General features: G+C 39.3%; 1 protein-coding gene across 1 annotated transcript in view; it reads left to right on the plus strand.

Moving 5' to 3' along the window:
- nrxn2b (neurexin 2b) overlaps nt 1-24,181 on the plus strand; it is a gene marked incomplete at its 3' end in the record, with an annotated part of 516,377 nt that overhangs the window by 86,099 nt on the left and 406,097 nt on the right. The gene's annotated exons all lie outside the window — the stretch shown is intronic.

Below are 24,181 nucleotides of genomic sequence, written 5' to 3' on the forward strand. Positions count from 1 at the left end.
ACCGCTTTTCCCCCCTCACTATTTCCTTCTCTGCTTTTTACCTCCCCTTGGTGCCATACTCTTCCATTTCCTCCGAAATTCTCCCTCGCCTTTTTGACCCTTTGCCAAATCCTCCCCTGTCGCTGCCGCCTTCTTCCTCTCCTTCCACAATCATGATTTTGGTTGTACCTCCTCCTTCTCATCCACCTTTTCCTGCCTTCATGTCTTTGTGCATTTCTGTCACCTTCACCACTGTATGTGTCCCACCTCTTGTCCTGTCCTATGGCTCACGTCCTGGACCTTCACCTCTGACCACCTGACCCCGGGGCTGAAGGTAACACTTTTCTGCTATCCCTTCTGCTTTGGGTTTAAAGAAAGAAACTGCTGATTCTATTGGAAATGTGTTTGTTGGTCAAGTTAAAAAAAACAAAACAAAAAGGAAGAAGAAGCAAAATGTGTCCAGACTCCCATTCACTAACACTTCAAGGTGAAAGTGTTGCAGAATGTGCAGAGTTTCTCATCACCACTCTGCTGACATTCCCATTGTTTGGCATTCAGATAGTTGTTGTTGTTTTTCTTAAAGGCGTACAGAACAAGTTCTGATTTCATCTTCAAATCTGAGTTCGATTTCCCTGCTTTGAGAACAAAATATGTCTTGAGTTGTTGCTGTGAACACTGCATGTTGTTTTTGATGACATTGTATGCAACCGCCACACAAATGCATCTTTGCAAACACTGCTGTTTGAATCTAACCACACTTCTTTCTAGCTGGCAAACGCTGAACTCTTTGACCGTTTGACATATTATATCTCAGCGGCGTTTCTGTTGCAAACCGATCGTCATTTTGTGTAAATCAGCCGTTTGAAGCAAACACAGAGAACTCCAGTTTGACTATTGTGTTTCCCCTGAAGTTATGTTCTCCACATTATCTGACCTTTCTCTGCCTCTGGCCTCCCAAAGAGGACGGTCTATAGGAAAAAGCACAAGTAAGAAAATAAGTAAACAAGTGCAATAGCCTGTCAGTGTTCTGACCTTTAAGATCTTCCTTTTCTGATATCAGTAAATGTTTTCGTACGAAGACCTTTCACTGATTACTCTTGAGTTGATTTCCCATGATTTTATGATTTCACACAAAAAAACGATTCCAACTGTAGTAGCAGGGAGGAATGTGAGTAGTTCTGTTGTCAATAAGTTTAATGCTGCGTTCACACCAGAGGCGATGCAAATTTGACGAGATTTCTGCATCTGTCGCTCCAGTCGTAATTTTTCACCTTCAAATCACTGCGCTGACGCGATGGCCAATGTTGAAAGAAAAGGTTGAGATTTTCCGGATGACAAAACGTCACGTACTTGCCAGTGGCCAGACTCTGTTTTTAATGGAGGGAGGAAATTGTAATTTTTTGTGTGTGGACACTCGGAGCTCTACCACACAAGTTGCTATATACACTCTATCTCTTGTGGAAGCAGCTCGTCATACGAAAGTATCGCTGGAAGCGGTTTTCATCTACACTGAACATTTGATTGATAAAACGTACCCAGTTAACGTTTTTTGGTCTCTTTTGGTTGTGGGAACGTTCTCTGGAGGTACACCCCTAGGTTATCCTGTGGTTGCCACGGAACGGAATCAACCTTTTAGAGAACTTTCTTTAAATGTTCCTAGAATGTCCCCTTAACTACTTTTGTCACAACCGTTATACAATTGTTCGAAAACGTTGTTTGCTTTTTGTTCCCCTAACACTAGCTTTTGGTTGCACAGTCGGTTCCCAGATCTTTACTTTGTCACAACCTTCTTACAACCTTTAGAGAATATTCTCTTAAGGTTCCCAGAACGTTCCCCTAACATTACTTTTATACAACCTTTAGAGAACGCTCTTTTGGTTCCCAGAATGTTCCCCTTCCGTTACTTATCTACAACCTTCATACGACCATTTGTAAACGTTCTCGGAAGGTTCCCTAACACAAGCTTTTGGTTGCACATTTGATTCAAAGCACATTCCCAGAACTTTACTTTGTTACAACCGTCTTACAACTTTAAGAGAACATTCTCTAAAGGTTCCCAAAACATTCCTCTATAACGTTACTTTTATCCAACCTTTATAGAAATTTTTTTTGGTTCCCAGAATGTTCCCCTAATGTTAATTTTTCAGAACCTTCATACATTAAGATGACAGCATTCATTATATATGACTAATACTATTTTAAATTGTGCACATTAATGCAAAAGACTTGCAAGTCTTAGATAAATGGATCGGCAAAGTAGGACAAACCTCAAATGTATCTTTTCCCTTTGCCATGCTTACGCCAAGTAATTTTATGTTAAATAACATATTTGCTTTATAACGCAATGAAACAGTGAAATATATTTGATATTTTGCGCGATTAAACATATAAATAGTACTCATAAAGCCAGACGTTTACCTTTGTTTTGATGCAGCTCAGCATAAAGGCATAATATCGTTCTATTTTCCCTCGGCCATCATCAGCAGCAAGATCTAAACTTGCAAGACACAAAGAGAGAGAGATAAAATGTACCAGCTTGTTTTTAACAGGGAGAGATATGGGGCTTTAGTATTGTAGGAGATAAGGTGAGGGAAAATGCCAATGTCATGTAATAACAATCTCTCCTAATAGGCATTCGCTAGATGTCTAATATATAGTTTTGATTGGATGTGAAATAAAACAAGTCACGTAAAAAAATGTAATGCAAGTTAAATAAAAACAAAGTACAAGGTGATTTACCTGGGGGGTGGATGCTGTATTATCAGAGTCCAAAGCAAAGCTGCTGATAATGCTTGTTATATCAAACAATGCCTGGCCCAGCCATTTATATTGATCACCCTGTAGCCAGAATTAATACAGTGTTTGTGCCCAGTGGACAGCCAAAAAAACATCTTGAAAGAGGAAAATCAATAAACCTATTTGGTAAAGGCGAGGACGTGTGACATGTTAGCGAATTAGATGATTTTCACAGGAGGATTTAGGCACTTCTCGGCTTTCCAAGCATCACCTTTCTGTAATTGTCTCTCTCTGTCTGCCTCTGTGTGTCTCTTATCTTTCTCCTTCTCGCTCTCACTGCCTTAAATGCACATGTGTGTACCTGGAATGTCCGTGTTTTTAAGAAGATTTGGTAAATGTTAATGGTCAGACACTTGGTGACTCAGCCATCACATAACCAGGCCAAGGAAATCAATGTTTGTCTCTCAAACCCAAGGCTGTCCTTCACAGCTGGAGGAAGGACAAACTCCAGGCTTCAGTCACTGCTGATCTCTATCTGCCTTCACTGCCTGTTAGAAATGTGCTGGCACCATAGTCTGGTTCACATGCTTGGAAAGTAAGAGATTATGTTTGACAATACATGGAACTTCTTGATCCTGATTATCGGTGAAAGTCTTTGACAGACACAAAGCTCTCTGAACAATAAGTGAAAGGGCAACTTTTTGATAACCGTATAAAATTCTAAGCACATATTACAACTGTCAGTCATTACCCGCTACTTTCTTTACAACCAAGGCTGTCAGGATAATCGCAGAAATGAAATACCGTGGTATGAGCGAGACGATCACAGAGGAAGACAATATATTGCGTTATTGTCATGCCGCTGTATAATGCCACGTTCATTTACTGAGGTGAAAACTCCTTTAAGAAATTTCACATTTCTAATTAGAATAAGTCATTTTTTTTACAAAGAATCTCAGTTCTTTCAGTGATTTTTGCATCTCAGCAAAGTAAACATTAAAATAGTGTTGGAAATTGTGTTGGAACATGTCTGGATAAACGATTGAATCATTAAGTGTTATAGTAAGTGTAGATTAAAAAATATATATATATATATATATATTATATATTATATATATTTTTTTTTTTTTATTGTGACGGTAGCAAATTGCCAGAATTGATACTAATGGATAGATTTTTGCATGACATTTACTCTGTTGAAAATAAGGCAGTACTGCACTTTTTCCTTATTAGATTTCAAAGTTTACTGTTGGAGAATTAGACTTAGTTTTATATACACACACAAACACCATTTAGTGATCGTCTTACTTCTCCATTTAACCCTTTCTTTTTACACCAGTAGTGAACACATAGAGACCAGTGGGAAATGCTTATCTGCACCCAGTTAGCAATAGGGTTGGGTACCTTGCTCAGGGGCAAACCAGCCTTTGACCTGTCTCTGTATTTAAGCTGAAGACCCTCCGGTTCCAAGCCCAATTCCCTTCCAAATGGTGAGAGCTAGGAAATAAACACGTAATTATACCACAACGTTGGGAATCCCTTTTCCAATCCTACTGGGATTGCATGCTGCTAACCTTGTGCACCCACAGTTTAAAACAATCTTAATAAACCATAAAATCATAGCGTTATCCTCTAACTGCCACCTTACTGTACTGACCTTTCTATAGAAGCCATTCTGTTCTAGAATAGGTCAGTTGTAAATTATATTGTGTTGGTGTCCTTCACACTAAAGCTGTGTGTGACTGTACTCTGGTCACTATGCGTTACTTCATGATAATTAACCATTAACCATAGACAATACTAGTCCAGTGCATGTGTCTCATGAAACAAAATTAATGGTAATATCATCCATCCATTTGATTTACTTTGCTTAACTGTCTCTGAGGTGATCACATATCACTCTCAACAGCAGGCCTGAAGCTGTTTCAGCTTTAACAAACTAATTACGGTGCCCTTAAATAAATAAAACTACCATTTCCAATAATGGTGGGCTGGGATGTGTGTGCGTGCGCACGTTAATGACTCTAAATTGAAAACATTTCCAGTCCCCTGACTTCAGAATTGCATCAGATTTTGCCCACGGACCATTTGGTTTCCATCTGAATGGAGTCCCCCACTGCTTCTGCCACCTCAATTTTTTCAAGAGGCCATGCAGCACGATGCATACTCGGAAACAAATTAACCAGGCCCTGCGAGATTGTCTCTTGGCAGGTGTAACGTCGATCTCCCTGGAGATGCTGGAGGGGAAAATGAAGGGAATATCCACCCAGATCTGTAGCTAACCTCAGATGGAATAGACCAGGTCCAGGTCAGGATAGTTCCTTGCCAGCCTAACCCATGTTTTACAATTTGGTTTGGCTTTCCTTTATAAATGCTAGCACAAATCACTATCATCACACTTTACTTGTATCACACCATATTTTATGTGGGCGTTATCATTATTCTAAATGGTATTTTTTCTCCATTGTCAGACGAATACTTAAATTAAACCTAATACTGAAAAACTACTCAAACATCAATCGCTGTTTGTCCCAAGGAACTGGTTTTAGATATGAATTTACATCATAGGCTCTAATTTAGTCTTCTCAAAAGGCACTAGAATGTCTCTTTTTGTTCTTCTACACATGTTCTTGCGATATATAACAGTCTATTGCCTGTTGCTCCATTCAATTTTACAATAATTTAAATCTCACCAGGTCTCATTTCAGCCCCAGAGACTCCAGCTCTGAGCTTAAAGTTTTGAAATATGCATTTGTACATGAAAGGGCACACGGATGAAAAGTGCAGCCATGAGAGAGAGAGAGAGAAATACAAACATCTGAACAAAGGGTGATCATATAAATGCAAAATGTCATCAATATTAAACTAAAAGAAAGGGGAGAGTGCTTAAAAATACCAATAACTCAAGGCAATAGCATTTATTTTATGTTCCAAAGACTGAAAATGATGTTAGAGTCATGCGGTGTGTCTTACTGATTACTGACTTAAACTGGAAACAGACAACCCCCTCAGGTGCCGCTGTCTCAAAGACCAAACTGTTTCAGATTTCAGTCTTACAATAAAGGCAGAATAATACACCACCTTTTTTTTGACCGCACTCTCTTTGCGATCCACGAGAGCGAGCTTTTGTATGATATCCAGTGTCCACCGTTTCTGCTACTCGGTGAAGGCCACTCATACAGCATCTGCCAGTAAAAAATAATAAATACTGTCCTCTTGTATTTGGTCGCTCTATGGCAGATATGTTTCCTTTGTGCTGTATATTTTATTCATTTTCCTGTGAGGTTTCCTGCCAGCGGCAAACAGATTTCCACATTGAGAATTGAGGTTTAATTGGGAACCACTCCAAATGCTGATGGTGGCATTATTTTGTATCATTATTACAAAAAAAGTAGGTTATCTCTGTAAAAAAAAAAAAATTAACATGCCCTTTTTAAGCCCACATATGACAGAGATGGATCCACACGTCAAAGTGCTTTGCACATATTTTAGTTTTCTGAGAAGAAAAAGCTTTTTTCTGCTCTTTGTGTAAACACACGAGTGGTTTCATTGTGTCTTCTGCCATTCAACATCCATTTTTCTACAGTTCTGCAACTACCAAGGATGATTCGTTTTCATTCATAGTTCATCCATAGTTCATATATAGTTAAAGTCGGTTTGTATGCAGACAATTCTGCCTTACCTTTCTCATGTTTTACTAGCAAACTCATATCACTGCACCCTTTCTTCAATGTAAACATTACAGTTTAGCATCACTGTCCTCAGAAAAAGGAAGTAGTTAACTATTCATCAATGTTTATCCCCCACCTGCTGAATAGAGATGGAAGTGATATTTTGGCAGCAGAAACCATAATCCTCTTTAAATCACAGTCAGCTCCAACCCTGTTTGATCTCAAACAAGCTTTAAGGTGCCAACGTATTCATTTGTTCTTATCCGTGCATTATTGTTATTATTCCTCACTGTGTGTGTGTCCCAAAGGATAATCATATAGAATTTTCACCGTGACCTCTTCCACCCTGCTCAGCATCCTGGGCATGGTGGGCTGTCTGGCTTTAAGCCTGCGAGGCTACTGCAGAGACATTAGGCCAGGATGACAGAAGCTCTCACACAGGCAAGAATTTCTCCTGACGCAGCAGCAGACTAAAATGGATGGGGGGCTCTACTGCAGCCGGAATCTGCTTAACACACTCCCCACAGCCATATAGAGGAAACGCCTGGGATGAGTTGATCTTTGGCTACGGGGCCTTGTTTTGTCGCAAACCTAAACAGTAATATTGACACTTAAAGGTAGGGCTGGAGATGCTGGGGAAAAATAGAATTCAAAAGTCCAAGCCTCTTTCTTCAGACTTCCCTCTGAAGCTACGCCTCCAGAGCACAGGAACGCACAACAAACACAGATTCACAAGCACTGTGTAGCACCGGTAACTTTCCGTACATTTTTTGGACAACAACAACTCTCAAAAGATTACAAAGACATGAAGCGAACTAGAAGAAACAGAGCCACCATGGCATCATTTTGCAGCCCTTTCTATCGCCACCGATCAAACGTCTTGGATCGCTCTGCATCAGCCTTTTTCTTGGCACTAGCTTTTCCCACAAACCTCTTTCATTTGCGACCAACACCTGTTGTTGGCACCTTTTCTGTCACAACGTTGCTGCAACTCTCTCATTGGATTTAGCAAGCTAGCTTAAGCTCTGGCATTGTCTTCTGAGCAAGAATGTGGCCAAAAACAGTTACTACATTCAAATTCAAAATTCCGAGGTATTTTAGGTTTCGTTTTCTGACGTAACTGGCAACCCGTGGTTGCTCGGCAGCTGAGACTCTACTGACTGCAATGATTGGTAGACGGCGGTAGGTGGCGCCACATGAAAAACACCAAAAAATTATTTCAAAACATAAACATGATTTGCAGTCTGCAAAAGATTTTTTTTAATGCAAATATTTTGGCTGTACTGTCGTTGTTGGTGAGTTCAGTTTGTTATATGAACATTATTCCTCAGTCTCTGTGACATATTAGGAGGATTTTATGGTCAGTTGCTTTAGATTTATTACATAATGCACCTTTAATGATTGGATGGTGTGATTTCTGTGACAATACATTCATTGATTGGTTACAGTCGGGGTATGAAGAGGATTTTAAGCAATACAGTGAAACTTTAAGTGAAAGAGAATTGTCCAACCTGCGTATAGAGAAGTTACTTCATCACACAGATAAGCCATAAGCTGCTATCTGATGAACTCTGTATCAGGTCACATCGGGAGTCCATATGTGAGGTCAACGGCATCAATCCCTTTAAATAGCGTAAGGACAATCACGAGGCTCGCGTTGATTGACAGGTTTGGACTCCAGCTACCCCGTGTGACCTTCAGTGGGTCTCTTGGGTAAACGGAGCGGCAGTGTGAGTGGTTTGTGACAGTCTCAGTCCCCAGCTCGCCACCCACTTCCTCCGAGATTGATTGGGGCCCTGCGCTGTGATTCCCAGGCTAGTCACGCCTTATTATTGACAGCCTCACTGAAAGAAACTGACAGGACACATCATACAGACAGAACATTCCTAATTAACTATGCAGCGGGGCACACAGCGATGTTCGCACCCGTGCATGCACAACAAAACAGTGTAGAGGTTCCTTTTTTGCACCTTCAGCTCTGGCATAAATATGTAACGTAGCCTTCATAGCGGAAGCTTATCAGATAAAACGTAAACTTTTTATCAGTATAACCATTGCTATAGATCAGTGGACTCCATTACAGATGGAGAAAGCAGTGAAAAATGAACAGGGCTAGAAACTCCGAGGCCCCCCATCTGTTAGATGGATTGTAACGATACGGGCATGAGGGTGTTACAACATTAAATTACTTTCATTTTTAGGAGCAGCAAAATGCCTGAAAATTGAATATAGTAATTTTAATGACACCCTCTCTATTGTCCTCCCTATATCTTCCCAGGCAATCAGTCCACCTTGACTCAAATATGTCTGGCTGGAGGCAGTATTCACAAGCAGGTCATAAACACCGTGGGTTGGCTCTGAAATCTCATCCCTGTGAATTGGTAATTAAAACACAGATTGCAGCCGTATGGCTGTGCACAGTGTGACTTAATGTGTGCTATATCCTGCTCGAATAAAAATGGCACTGTGGTGTCGACCGCTGCTTGTTCAGCTTAGGTTTGAGGACCATTTTTGTTATTTATGAAAAAAAAAAAAAAAAGTATACATTGCTCCGATCTGACCTATTCACAGTTTTGCTAACTCTAGTGGTTCTTTATTGCTGATGTCCCGAAATTTGAAAAAAAGACGGAGATAAAGACAGACGTGACTCACACTAAGAATACTTGTGTCAGCTTGTTCTGTGTGAATGTTTGTCACTTCCACTATACATAAACCTCCTCGTCATTTCAATAAAATACCTCAGCTTATTTTTTTACACTGTCGGTGACAAAAAAATCACAATAACGTCCACACTGATTTAACATTTAATGTGGTCTAAAAATGTCTTCTCAGTTAGAGCAAATACAATTTTCTCATGCTAATTTCACTGTCAGTGAACACTACTGTATGTTCATTTTTCTCTTTTAATATCCAACAATTAATACAAGTATACCAAGCCCTACATCAGAAGTCTGCTATGATTAATCTATTTAACCCAATACTACTTAAACGAAGGGCTGATTAACTTTATTTACATATTTTTCTGGTTTAATTTGTATTAATAAAGACTTTAATTTGGTTCAGTAGAGCCCTTTTCTCTGGTTACATCTTGTACCATCATTTTCCAACACGTATTATACACAACAACCATTGCAATTATTGCTTTAAAGGGGACATATTATGCAAAATCAACTTTTTAATTATTTAAATCCTTATATTTGGGACCCTGGAGGTCCTATCAGTCGGCAAAGTGTGAAAAAAGATGACTCACTCGTACAGGAGATGAAATGCGACGTTGACTTCCACACTCATTGCTATGTCACAATGCGCTAAATTTCTGGAATTGTTATCTTGCGGAGCTCCCTAAAACACGTGAGAGTGCTGGCAATGGCGAGAAAAGTTCTATTCTTGCAGCACAGAGTTCTACACAAACTTCCAGCCTGAGAAGATGTATCTGTCCAGTGGATACATGTTATATTTGACAGCAATGTGCCTGCTAGAGCCTGAAAATTATCACTTTTCCAAATGCTAACTGCTGTTAGCTCCCAGTAGCCTCTGTGGCTGATGTCATTTCCTGTCCCTTAAGTTTCATTTTACTTTTTTTAAGGTGGACCTAAAAAGACGGCTGTTTTGGCAGGATGATTGAACTGCTGTGGTGCTTCATTCTTATGGTATTTTGATCAAAGCATGTCACAGACATGTTCATTCGCACACCAGGGAACTAGTTTAACTTGGAGAAATAGGGTATAATATGAGACCTTAAAATGTTGTGTTAAATGCTTAAAGAAGGAAAAGATGAAGAGCGGCACAGCGTAATTTACAGTAGCCGAACTAGAAAATGTATACAAACTGTAGTACAACTATGTCATGGATAAAAAATGAAGCACTGTGGAGTAAAAGTGTCCTCCTGGCTGAGCCTGGACTGCTGCCCATATTTAAGTGTTCACCGACTCAATGGCCAGAAGTAAATCCACAGCGGAGGAAAATCATTACATCCATTAAATCTTTAAAAGTTAAATATTATCTGTTGATAAATCTTTCAGCCATTCACTCCACACCAGAGAGAGAGAGAGAGAGAGAGAGAGAGAGAGAGAGAGAGAGAGAGAGAGAGAGAGAGAGAGAGAGAGAGCATCGGTCCAGATCAATGTAGTGTATGAAATATTAAAGCTACATAACAGTATGTTGGCCCTGTTCATATTGAATGTGTGCTGTGAGTTCAGTGACCCCAAATCTACTCCAGACAGCTTTAATAACACCGTCCTGTTTCAAATGAAATCACACTCAACTGTCGTTTTCAGTCAATAAAGCACCACAGGTGCATTAGGGGTAATTTGATGGCCATATTTACGCTCTGTAACCCTAAAGCTTGTGCACTTAAGCACAAAAATGAGCAAAAGTGTAATTTCAGTGAGTTCTATGATTTTACCTTTAATTACCTGACCTCTAACCCCAATGTTTCACTTGTATCGGCCTATTGTTCTGTCCCCCTCTTTTTTCCTCATTTTTTAATACAGTTGTTGTCCTTATTTAGAGAGAACTTAATTGAATTTGGCCCATGAGGCATTAATCTTAGGGCAGTGTGGTCAGAGGCTGGAAATTGGATCCAGGTCAGGGTTTTACATGTTGTAATTAAGGTCACTGGGGGGCAAGAGGGAGAGTGTGGACATATAATAGGCACGGAGCACTTAAGACGGATTAGGAGAATGGACTGGGAGAGAAGTGTAGAGATGGGGGAAATCTATCGTAGATGAGTAATAAATACAGAGCAATTGAAAGATGAAAATGAATAACAACACAGACTGAGAGGCTCTAGGATAGAAGGGAGAGGAAATTGTAGATGTGCAGCCCAGAAGTAAAAGTAGTGACTACGAGACGGAGATGAATAAAACAAATTCGATGAGCAGCTTATAGACTGTGATATATCTTCGCTGGGTGTCATCTGACCTGAAAGGCATTCTGCTAAAATGAGCATAGCCAAAGGCCGAGTGATTAAAAAAGGCAGTGAGAGATGTGAAGGAAACCCACTCCTCTCCGTCTTCTTTTTCGGCCTCTCTTCCTGTTTCCCGTCTTCATATTTCTATCTCTTTCTGTCTGCTCCTGTTTTTTAACTGATGAAGACGAGCGATATGTGGAAATAGAGGAGGAGACGGGGAAAGGGGGGGGGGGGGGGGGGGGCGATGGAGAGATGAGGCTCATCATGAGATGTGTGTAACTTGAGTGGAATGATAATGACCAGTGAGCCCTCGCTTTCCACGGCTCTGTCTCGCTCTACAGATGTTGTGTCACAGGGAATGAATCCACCGAGCGTGTACCGTAATGTGTAATCTATTCCTCTCCCCCCCCCCGCCTTCACATGGCCTTCAGTCTATAGTGCAAAGAATACAGAGAAAAAATCAGAAACGACAAAACCCTTAAAGGGGAAATAAGTAGTTTATAGTGCCATCTAGAGGAGAGGCTGACATTTACAACAAAGACCTGCTGCTCTGCTCACCCCCTCCCTTCCCTGAGCGCTACGGTATCCGCAGCTGGTCAAATGTCGTCCTCGTCGTCTTTCTCCGTGTCAGCAGATGAGGTTCGTGAGGCGAGGGAGAGGGCGGAGCTACCGCGGCCGTAGCAGACGAAGCGAGAGAGTGGGGGCGGGACTTCCGCTACAAGTAAAGAGACGCTTGTTTTGTTCTCTCGCGTTTGTCCTTACAGGCTCCGGTAGAAACATGGCGTCTCGCTGCTAACAGTGGCTATGCAACCGCAGCCCGCGACCATGTTATTTTACATGACTTTTTGAAACACTACGAAAATAAAACAACAACTATTATACAGCGACTAGACAATGCAGGAGCACATAATATGTATAAAAAAGTGGATTTTGGGTAATATAAACCCATAAATACTATACACTGTCCCTTTAAGGGAGCAGGAACTCCCAACAATTATCACAAGGAACATCAAAGAGAGGCTCACTCGTGGAATTAATCAAGCCCTTCTATGACACGCGTTTCCTCAAACACACTCGCGCCGATAAAGTCATGCTGCATATCTAATTTCTACAGTCTTACAATTGTTTGATTACATAAAGCTCATGAATACTCGCCATGTGATAAAAAAGCTCTCCAGCCGACAAGCGGAGAAAGCCAAGAGTTAAAACCATGATCTAGTTTTGCACTCTCTGTAATGTTCTTTAAGTATCTGAATGTAGGCTGCAGCAGAAATTGAAAGCTGAATAAGTAAATTTCAGGCCGCATATTTAATAGTCTTTTTAGGAAAAAAAAAAAAAAATGAGAAAGCTGTGGCTGGCTGAGTAGAATGAAATGTAATGAAGAAAAAAATAATCACTCTCTCTCTTCCACTGTTTCTCTCCCTCTGTCCCGGGGAAAATTATATTTCTGCATTTAGTAAATAAAGAAGAAAAGAAGCGAGAGCTAATCTCTGGTGAGAATGGAGGTCAGACTAATGAAACATGTTGACACGTGTATTAGAGGCTGCCATAATTGAATAAGGGGATTTGGAAGAGAGGGAGGACATTATTACGATATGTAGGGATTTAAAACCGGAGAGAAAAGAGACACGGGCCAAGTCCAACCACGGGATAGAAATGCCGAATGAGGCCTGCTTTGCATTTATGTTTAAGTTTAAGCTAATTTACCTAAAATGTACAAAAATCTTTGTAAATCCCAGTAAATGTCTCTATACATTCACTAGATTGCCATAATGGAACTTGTTTGATGGTTTCCTTGAAGACCTTCACCCTAAATTGATAAAAAACCTCCATACATATATATATATATATATATATATATAGGTGCTGTTTTTGTTATTATTATAATTTGTTTACATAGTACGGTTCATATACAGTTGTGTACCATTTAGAACTCAACCAACAATCCTCATCACTCCCCAGGCCAACATTTTTTTTACTCAGTCGTTGATATGATTTCCCTTAAAAAAGTCCATAAAAAACCTTTTCAATTACACAAACACACGTAAATGTAATTCATTACTTTCCACAAAGGTGCAGAAATACTAGTTAAACAGCAATCTTTAACAGCTCAAATATAAGCTACGATTGCTAAGATAGTCAAACTGTAACCATAATGACAGCCAGAGACGGGCAACCACCAGCTGAGAGAGGGGCCACGTCCTCCACCTCCACCACCAAACATCCTGGATCCTCACAGCAGAAGCCCTGGAAAAACAGGCATGGATTGTGTTGGTTAATGATCGGCATGAATCACTCTCTGTTTGCAATAAATTACGCACTAAAAGAGATCAATGAAAATTTAAAATGAGCGCCAAAGAAATGGGGGAAACCCCCCCCCCCCCGAAAAAAATCAATGCCGTGCAGTGTGTTTCTAAGTCTGAATAACCCACTTGCCCAACACAAGTATTTCATCTTTACTTTTTTAGCAGCATTGAAATATGTCCTGTCTCTTCTGTACGTCATTGTACGATGAATTAATCTAAACTGCTTGTAAATCACCTATAGTCTGATCTAAGTAAAAACATACACATTAAGATACATATTGTATCTTGGTAGGTAGGTTTTGCGTTCGGATGATCTGATATCAATTCAAAAACTCCATACTGTCTCCTTGGTAACATACTTCCTGGGGTCTTCCTCAGAAGAGTCACGCGATCTTACATCCTGTCACACACCTGGGGATGCTGTTCTCAACAGGACGACAGACAGCAGGGGGCGTCGTCATCCCCGCCTGCTGTTTGACAAACCCGTGTAAAACAGGAAGCAAAACCTGAACTCAGATCTGTCTGAAATGCCACCGAACAAATAATGTAATCCTTGTGCCGTAACCCCTACACCCACACATAATCCCGTCCATATTCCATCCTATACTTTTTGAGATCTGTTACTCGCAAAAAGACAGAAACAAAATGTGAATAAATGTAGTAAAGATACTGTTGACATGCAGAGAGAAAAGGGACAAAATCAGTTTTTTACCATACCATAGTTCTCATTTAGAACTGTTGGCAGTGCCACCTGTCTGATCTAATAATAATAATAATAATAATAATAATGATAATATCAATGCAGAGTAACAGTAGTTTAAATCATAGTTGAAAGTGTCGTTCGATGTTGTTTTCAGGTGAGTAAAAATACAACCAAGTGAAGAGGACTCGTGTAAATTCTTGCCAAAAGTAAACGACAACTGCGACGCGATCACTCCTACATAAATTACAGTGTCAAGCAAGGATAATGGTTAAAAAGCTTTTTGCCTTGATCGAGTGCTTCAGCTAGTTGTCTGCTTCCATATATAAGTCTCAGGGTTGACAATCGCAGCTCTTTAATGGTTCCTTTATAACACCATGACGAGACATCACTTCAGAGCTTTTCCATCAAAGGTTCCTGTAATGACACACAGGGACAGACAAAAGATCACACTATTACATGCTGGAAACACACTGTATGATACTGGACATTTATCTGGCTGGTTGGAGGCCCCACCTGGCATATCATGAGCCGTAATGTGACAGCACTTTCACTTCCCCCCGGAGAGTGTTTCAGTCCCTGTGCTAATTAGTAGATATCCACAGTGTTGGAAACCTTGCCCCCCCCCCCCCCTCCAACGGCTCACCTCATGTAATCCTCACTGCAAGTCATTTTAATAATTGAATATACTAAAGCCGCTAAGATTCATCCTCTTGAGTTAAAGGACAGTCCGTGTGTGTATTCAGAGCTTTACGAATGACCCAAAGTTTTGTCAACAGAATTAGTCTAAACTTCACTGTGCTAATTAACATTCAAATAGAATCATGCCAGTGTGTGTGTGTGTGTGGCAGTTAATTGCATTCTTTGTCTTATTAATAAAAACAGAGAAAAGAACGCTCACTGCTACAGATGAAGAGAAAAAGAGACACATTAAGAGCCACAGCTCAGTGTCTGTATTAACTGAGACTGTGTGGACGACGTCCAAAATGTCCAAACGTTTGACTCTCAATGACCTCCGAGTGGCTCCGTTCTCACGAGTGATTGAAGCTCACCTGTCTTATCGGCCGATGGCTTTAATTGGGCAGACGCGTTTGGCCCCGTGACATTTTCAACCGTGTCACCGAGGCTTGGCGAAACCCAAGAATAATTCCGCCCCTAGTTAAGATAAGAAGCCAGTGCCAAGTGTCTGCAGTGTTTTCACTGTGTTTTTGCTCTGCACCTTCTGCATCAAGGTCAACTGTCAAATCAGCCAAAACAGCAAACCCCACAGTCTTTTACCAAGGTCATTCACACTTTTAAAAACACATATTCATGAAGCTTTAGCTAGTTTTAAAGGGAGTCTTACATTGCGTTCATTCATTTTGTTTAACTTGTATCCCCCTAATTCACTGCACTCTGAGAAATAAGGGTTCCAAAAGGGTTCTTCTACAAGGGCTTCTACCTGCATTTTCTTCTGAAAAACCCTTTCCCAAAGAAATGGTTTAGCAAGGGTTCTTGGTAACACTAATGGTTCCTGTAAGAACCTTTTCGATTAAAACCCTTTTTAAAAGGGTTTTTTGGTGGAACCCTCCAAAAGAGTTCCAGGTGTAACCTTGATAAAAAAGGTTCTCCAATGAGGACAAGCCAAAGGACCTTATATGGTTCTACTTAGCACTTTTATTTCTAAGAGTGTACTTTGGTACAAGTAGTGAATTATATTGATTATAATGATATTTATATAATTTTTTATAAATTGCACTTTTACTTCAGCATGTTTTTTTGGGAAGTACAAGTGAATTGGCACTAATTAGCTAGAAAATTAAATCATTTGTGACCTTTCGACTGATACATTATGTGTTTTCATATTATTTTTTTGTCCGCACTTTATTTTTTAATAGTTTTGCCTTTACTTAAAACAAATTCATGTGAGATTTGTGTCCCCTTGACGCAAGAAAGAACCCCAAACTACACGTTATTATGATTTTTTCCTGAATCTAAAAAGCGAAAGCTGGTGAATATTTCCACAGCCTCTCTGAAGTTACTTAACTTCTATTATTTACCTTTCTCCCTTTTCCCCCCATGTTGTAATTTAACACAATTCACTGCGCAATGGGTAGTTTTGTGCTTACCAGAGCGTACATGCAGAGTCACTGAGGCAAGTGAAACAACATTAGAACCCCTTGTTTAAAAACTGTGATGGTGGTGGTTCTGATCAAGTGCATAACTAATGACTGCTGCTCCAAATGTCAGCAGTGATGTAGGGCTTTCCTGACCGACACCTTCTCTGCCGAGCTCGCACACAAACGTGTGTCATTACAGGTCAAAATCAAAACAAAGGGCTAATTTAGAGACATTCTGAAGAAATGGTGGGACTGGGAATGATAAGTTGGATGCGATGGGTGGGTTTGGGAAAAACAAAACAAAAGCAACATCAAATGAAGTGGGCAGAAGCGAGGGATTGCATGTAGACTGATTTTACGTTGAGCAAAATAGTGGCCGTGTAAGTTATAGCCTCGCTTAAACGTTAAAGCGCGTTCATGAATAAGATATCATAGTTTCCCCCTGCATGCATGATTTGCCCAATTCCCAAAGCCAGTTTGCAGGAGTTTTCATCCTTTTCATTTCTGTGATTTATCAAGTGTGTTTGCCTTTAAAAGCACGGAGAAATGACCACTTTATGAATTACAGTAACATTATACTATGCCTGTCACATTTGCATAAGCTCTGAGAAAAGCTCTTCTTTCGCACTTTTGACAGGGTAGTCAAGAATTACATGCACTTTAATAAATCCCCCCCTCCCTCCCCCCCCCCCACTTTTAGCCAATCTCCCTCCTTTTAAAATGATATATAATAAAATCACAGCTTTAATCCAGAGCTGGCTGCATATTCATGCGGTGGACCTGCTTCTGCTGGTGGCTATTCTTGTTTCACCTGCACTGCTCCTGAAGTGCCTCTGTGTTGAGGGTATAGCTTTTTACAACAATGCCCTCCTGAGGAAATCTGGAGTAGAACAGTGCACAGACGCTGCTTATTCAAACAATGTTCAATGTTCTCTTTATCTCTGTGGCTACACATTCGTCTGTCTGTTTAGGTATTCCCTTCGATACTCGGAGGTCTAATCAATATCCATACTGCTATATATACATAAATGATTGCAGGTATACACAACAAGCAATGGTTCAATATAAGCCCCAATGGAAAAAAAAAAAAGCATCAATACTGAATTTAATTTACGTATTGATGCGGCGCAGGGACATATGTGTACATAATACCTTTGGAATGAAGTAATTTGTAGGTTTTGTGTGTTAAGAGAAAGTACAATCTTATTTACAATAATTATTATAACAACAACGCAAACCTTATTTATAGCAATTTTTTAGCAATGTTACTCAGCTGTTAAAGGGCCACTTTGCTCAAAAATATAATATTTGTTGTGCTTATTTCCAGAAATGAGATTTGAGATAAACTTTACTGTGTTTCTGTCAAGTTTTATGGGGAAAAGATCTGAATAAAATAAAATAAATAAAAAAAATAAAGAGAAACTGGTCAAATTTGGTGGAATTAAACAAACACAGCAGCATCTTAATGATTTTAATTGTATACTTCAAGTGGAAGAAATAATGGGTGAAACTGGCCTTCAACTAAGTGCTAAACTAAAAGCACTTAAAACCCAACAAGCATTTATATAGCAATTTTCTTAGCAATGTTGCTCAGTGGTTAAAGGGCCACTTCGCCCAAATATATATATATATTTTTTTTTTACTTATTTCCAGAGATAAATATGTTATAAATGTGAGATAAAACTGCTCTTTACTGTGTTTCTGTCAAGTTTTATGAGTAAACGATCTGACTAAAATAATATAAATTAAGAAAAACTAAAGACAAACTGGTCAAAATTGGTGGAACTAAAAAAACACAGCAGCATCTTAACGATTTGAAGTGTATACTTCAATTGTGGGAGAAATGGGTGAAACTGGCCTTCAATTAAGTGCTAAACGAAAAGCAGTTTAACCCCAACAAGCATTTATATAGACATTGTGTTGTTCAGCGTTTAAAGGGCCACTTCGCCCAGAAATATATATACATGTTTTTACTTATTTCCACAGATTAATGTGTTTATAAATATGAGATAAAACTGCTCTTTACTGTGTTTATGTCAAGTTTTATCAGTAAAAGATCTGAATAAAATTAAATAAATAAAAAAACTGGTCAAATTTGGTGGAATTAAACAAACACAGCAGCATCTTAATAATTTTAAGTGTATACTTCAAGTGGGGGAAAAAATGGGCAAAACTGGCCTTCAACTAATTGCTTAACGGAAAGCACTTGATTAAAAAGCTCCAGAATAAAATGACTTGAGTATCATTAAATGAGTGAATTAATCATTAGTCTTATAATAACCTTTACCACAGATAATAACATTTAATTGTAAATGTATAAACTTGGGTATTTTTGTTAATCGCTATCGTGAATTGTCAACTTTAGGTTGTGATTTAACTGTTTCTAACCCTGAGAGTTCTAAGATACACTGTGGGGTTAGGGTTGGTTTAACCCGTTATTACTGTAGTAAGTAATCAGTATCACAGTATCAGAGCAGTCAAGTTTAAGTTACAATCCCTTTGACTCGGCCAATAAATTGGAAGATTAATCAACTAATACTGAAATTAAGTGAATAATTTAATCAAGCAGCAGAGCTCGGTAACAGTACCCGCAGATCATTAACTCTGGCGGAGCACTGCAATATTATGTCTGATCGCATCTAAAAAGAAAAAAAAAAAAACAAGCCGACTAATCATAATGGAACAGAGAGAAGAAGGCCTTGATGGCAGGCCACTCCAGCAATTACAAAGTGCCCTTGTTAATAAAGCATACTCAAACGTGGCTGCGTCATCTTTATTCTGCTTTGATGACTCATACCTTATGAAATCCTTCATTTTGCGGTCAAATTATTCTACTTCCTTTCTCATTTGTTCCTCGTGTCCACCTACAGGTCATTCTCTAGGACGTTAAAAAACATTACGTATGGGTTAGGTTTCCTTCACTCAAGTACCTTCCTTGCCTATTTTTATTCTTACCTTTTTCAAACAAACAGCAAGACTGTGGCCCTTATCCAGCTGAGCGGCTGATTAAATCCGTTTATCATACAGATAATAACCGTCTGACAAAATCCAACCATTAAAAAAAAAAAGAAAAAAAAGAAAACGCAACATGGCAACGTTCAGCGACGCACGCCGATTACTGTACGCTGCTTAATAAGATGCTGTCACGAGGAACGAGGATAGATTGTTAGTGTTTGACAGTAATGTGTGATGTGTGCATTATATGCAGTGTGGTTTGCCACCAGTAATTGCAGAGTAATTACATATCTGCGTACGATTGTTGTTCTTGCACGCGGAAAAATGATCGACCAGACTCGTGAGTAACAAACGTGTCTTTGTGGACAGAAAAAAAACCAAAAAAAAACCCCAACTTGTTCTTGTCTGACGTGTTCACAGATTCAGTGGCAGGTAGAGATTGCACATTGTTCTTTTTGGCCTCTTTTTGTTGTCTCTCAGGGAGGAATAAACAAAGCATCTAATGAAATCAGCGATTAAATGAGGATTACAGAGACACTAAATGCTAACGTTCCATCAACTGCAAAAAAAAAAAAAAGTAAATGCCTGCTTTTTTTACATATCATACATGCAAGTGTGTATACACTGTATGATTTGTGTGTGTTGGCATGTACTCCGTCAAGTAGCACTTCACATCAGAGGAGAGGTATTGGCTGAGGGGAGCAGAAGGGGATTTGGTGAATTACCGGGATGCAGCCTCAGCATCGAGTCCAGCGGATTAGAGCGAGGACTAGGGTCTTGGAAAGAGGTGTGCAGAGGCACGAGTAGAAGGGGATCAGTGTGTGTGTGTGTGTGTGTGTGAGTGTGTGTTGTATGTGTGTGCGTGAAGCTTTGGCCAAACACTGGCTTCAAGCATCACCCAACAACTAAGAGGTACCATGTCAGATCAGAGGCAGGCTCCTTCAAGGTCACTGGGATACGCAGACAGCTTGATGTGTGGCGGTACCAACACACATTTTAACAGCACAATGGAGCGGAGCATATGTGCAAATTGTCCCACTCTGAACACTATAGGGGAATTTATTCATTATTATTTCCCTCAAGCAGTTAACAGTTGGATTTCTTTCTCTAAAATGTCATCAAACATGTTCTGTGTTGTATTTACATTTCACTACTAAACGTGCGCTAGGATGCGATTAGAACCTGTCACTGGTTCCCTCAGAATTGGCTGTTTATCACGCATGACGGGTCGTCTTACGTGATTTTTCATATTCCTGTCGCAGCCTCCGCATTAAAACTGCTCGGCTTCAACTGCTCCCTATGGAACAATAATAACTAGAAAAGCACTCGGAGAGCACAGACTTCCGCCAAGGCAGCTCAGCCCCCCACAAAATAGCGATAAAAAATAGTGATAGCGTCTACGGATCATGCCCAACATTTAAGCGCTGTTACTAGTCCCATTGCGGACATTTCCTCGGTGTAGAAATGTTCCAAAATGTCATCCAATTGATTGGACAAATGCGGCAAAGACGCAACTTCCATGGAAGCTCAGCTTCAGTCCTGTGTAGATTTTGAGATGGAAGTCTGTAGACAAATAGCTGGTCTTTGTGTGTTATTTGCTCGCATTTTAGCTCCATTTTCGTCTGTATACAGTACATAAGATAAGATAAGATAAGATAGTCCTTTATTCGCCCCGCAGTGGGGAAATTTCCAGTGTTACAGCAGCAAGACAATAAAGATAAGGATAATAAATAATAAACATGCATTACCAAAAAGAAATAGAATATATAAAGTACAATATATAAAGATATTAACACTGACTATAAAAATAGGTTTAAAAATAGAATGTAGAATGTACATTACAACCGGTCTGCAGAATATACACAGTATGCACATGGTATTTATAGTGTAAGGAAACAAGGCTGAGCTATTAAATAAGGATGTTAAATAAGGATATGGATATTGCACTGATGAGAAAACTACAGTATAAAAAATTTGACAGTATGAAAATGACAATATATTGCACTTAAAAAAATGTACATTATGAAAAAATATATACAGTAATACTATTAAACACTATTAAACACTATTACACCATATTAGTTTCACATAATTAGCACATTTCCTTGTTCTACAGAATTTATCTACAAATAACTGGGCCTGAAATGAGCTTCCCCTTGTTTTAAAGACCAGCAACCACCACTGCTCCACGCCAGAGAACTCTATAAATTATAGACTCAATAAATTATTGAGTTGATTTTTTTTTTTTTTACCAACAAAGTTTAAAGACGGAGGTGAAATAACACCACAAATTACATCATGCGCATTGGACTTCGGTGCAAGGGCTACAACAGTGCTCAGTAAGCTGTATCAAACACTGTGTGCCTACACAGAGACACTTCCCCCTTTCTCCACACCTCATCAGTGTTGGTGTGACAGTAGAAACATGGAGTAAAGGCTATAATGTAATGTAACTTTCATCCATGGCTAAAATTAAATTAAATTAGTTAGATGTGAAGATGCACTGCCACTTGTGCTTGTTGAGCCAGGAACTATTATTCCCTGAATTCCCCCCCTTAAAGGATGCTTTTATTTTAGTTTGACGCCCAGTCCGACTGGGAACACCGTCAGAACCTCTCGGGCTCGATGTTGTAAGCCCTGAGATTAAAGAAGGCTTCAAAGCGTGACAGTTAACTTCCCTCATGTCCAGAGGAGAAGTGAGCACACGTGGAGGTGAAGACTCCATCTTTGTATGATTACAGAAATCCGCGGCTGCTTCACACGGAAGAAGCCGACAAGTTTTTTCTTTCAGGATGGCGGAGCGTTTCTTATTCCCTCTCTCTATAAAGCACAATAGCCCACCTTTGGGCTGGATATTATGGTGCATACATGACCCAAGTCTCTGCTTTATACTTTCACTCCTTTCAGTCTTCTGTTCTTTGAAAAGTTGCAGTGGAGTGGAGTGAGGTTATATATATATGGTTTTCCTTTCGCCAAGATGCTGTGGTTTTCACAGATTTAGCTTCTTTTTCAGGACCTGGCATTGCCGTCCTTTTTTGTTTAATGTTATTGGACTTAAAGTATGTTTTTTTTTATATTTTTTAGATAGTTTGAATACTTCTTGATATCCAAAGCAGTAAAAAAATAGATGAATTGGTGGATTGTGCACACAGAGCGAGTTGAATACTTACTGACCTGACCTTTAGAAGTGAATTATTATTTTATTTTATTTTATTTTTTTAAATAACAGCACACTTTTCATTGAGATTTAAGGCCACAAATCATACTGTAATTTCACATCAATGGTAGAACTTTTTATTGGCTTCCTTTTTTTTTTTTTTTTTAAAGGAAAAAAAGATATATTCATATATTCACTGCACACTTTTTTTTTCTTTACTTAAAAATAACATGATAATTGGACAGGTGATGATAAAATCAGGAGTGAGAAGCTGTTGAAGAGAAACAGAAAAGTGGAGATTAAGAGGCAGAATGGGAAAAGTTTTTAATTTAGCTTTGTTTATTTCAGCGAAAGTCACTGCAACCTAGATTATTCTCTCACTCCCTTTTAATATATGCTATTTTAGTAATGTTTTACCACAAATCAGGTGGTTCGTTAACAATATAACAGTGTTGCAGAGCTTGGCAATACATTTTAGTCAAAACAAAGTTGAGCTAACTTCGTCAAAACTGAAATAAATACAGATTTTGCCTCGTTCATCGCTCATTGAATCACTTCCAAACACAAGAGTACTGCATTTTAAAATTAGATTTATGCACCAGACAGTATGATTACGTGTTTGTAACATCTTCAGAGGAAATTGGAGGGATGTACTGGATGTCACAGATACTGATCTCCTTTCCCTGATTTAATAAATAAAAACTATCTCCACATCACCATGATGTTCTTCGCACTTGGTTAGATGAATATTTTTACCTCATATTTAACTCTGCAAAGCTTAAGTGCTGCACCTTATTTGGAACCCATTTGATAAATCTAGCCCTCAAATTATGTAGATCGGAACAATAAATTACTTTAATTTGATTTGGAAAAAGTTGTTATTTCTTTTTCTTTTTAGCCAGTATCCCTCTCCTCTTGTTAATGGAGAACATGTAGTAGTTGTACAACGGAGTATCTTTTGTTGTTGTTATAAATTGTGTATTTTTTAACTCGTAAGAACACCTCATGGATCAGATTTATTCCATGCAAACAAATCATCCTGTTATTGTGCACTCGTCAGGACAAGAGCTTTGGTTAAGGTGCACGTCAGACCTCCACATATTTGATACAAGACATTCACTGTGACATGATTGTCGGTTCCACACATCCTTTCTTGAGAATTTCTGCAATTGCTAATCTCCGAGATTCTTGCACACACGCACTAGTCGCAGGAAATGTAGTCAGGATGGATGAAAAACAAACGAGTGAGTGGCAGTTTTGGGAATGGAAACGCCTTGTTGATGATAGAGCTCAGTGGAGAACGACTGGCGGACTGTTAGGAGCCGACAGAAGAAGGCAATGGTAACTTTGATAACCACTTTTAACAGCTGTGGTTAGCGGGAAAAACATCTCCGAATTGACAGCACATGGGATGTGGATGTCCAAAACAGCAGAAGACCACATCTATGTTCCTGACATCCAAGAAGAGAAATGTGAGGCTGCAGTGAACTGGACGGATTAATAGTCCAATTTGTATTCATTGCACAGCTTAATACTTATTATTATCAGCAGTAGTAGTGTAGTCATATGTCTAACATGCATCAATCAGTTCTTTTAGAGTTTAATCAAGCTAAGGCCATAGTCCGACTAAGTCGGGTAATTGGACAACTTGCAGATTCTGAGTACA

The sequence above is a fragment of the Microchirus variegatus genome (genome assembly GCF_963457635.1).
Source record: "Microchirus variegatus genome assembly, chromosome: 2".
Classification (NCBI taxonomy): Eukaryota; Metazoa; Chordata; class Actinopteri; order Pleuronectiformes; family Soleidae; genus Microchirus; species Microchirus variegatus.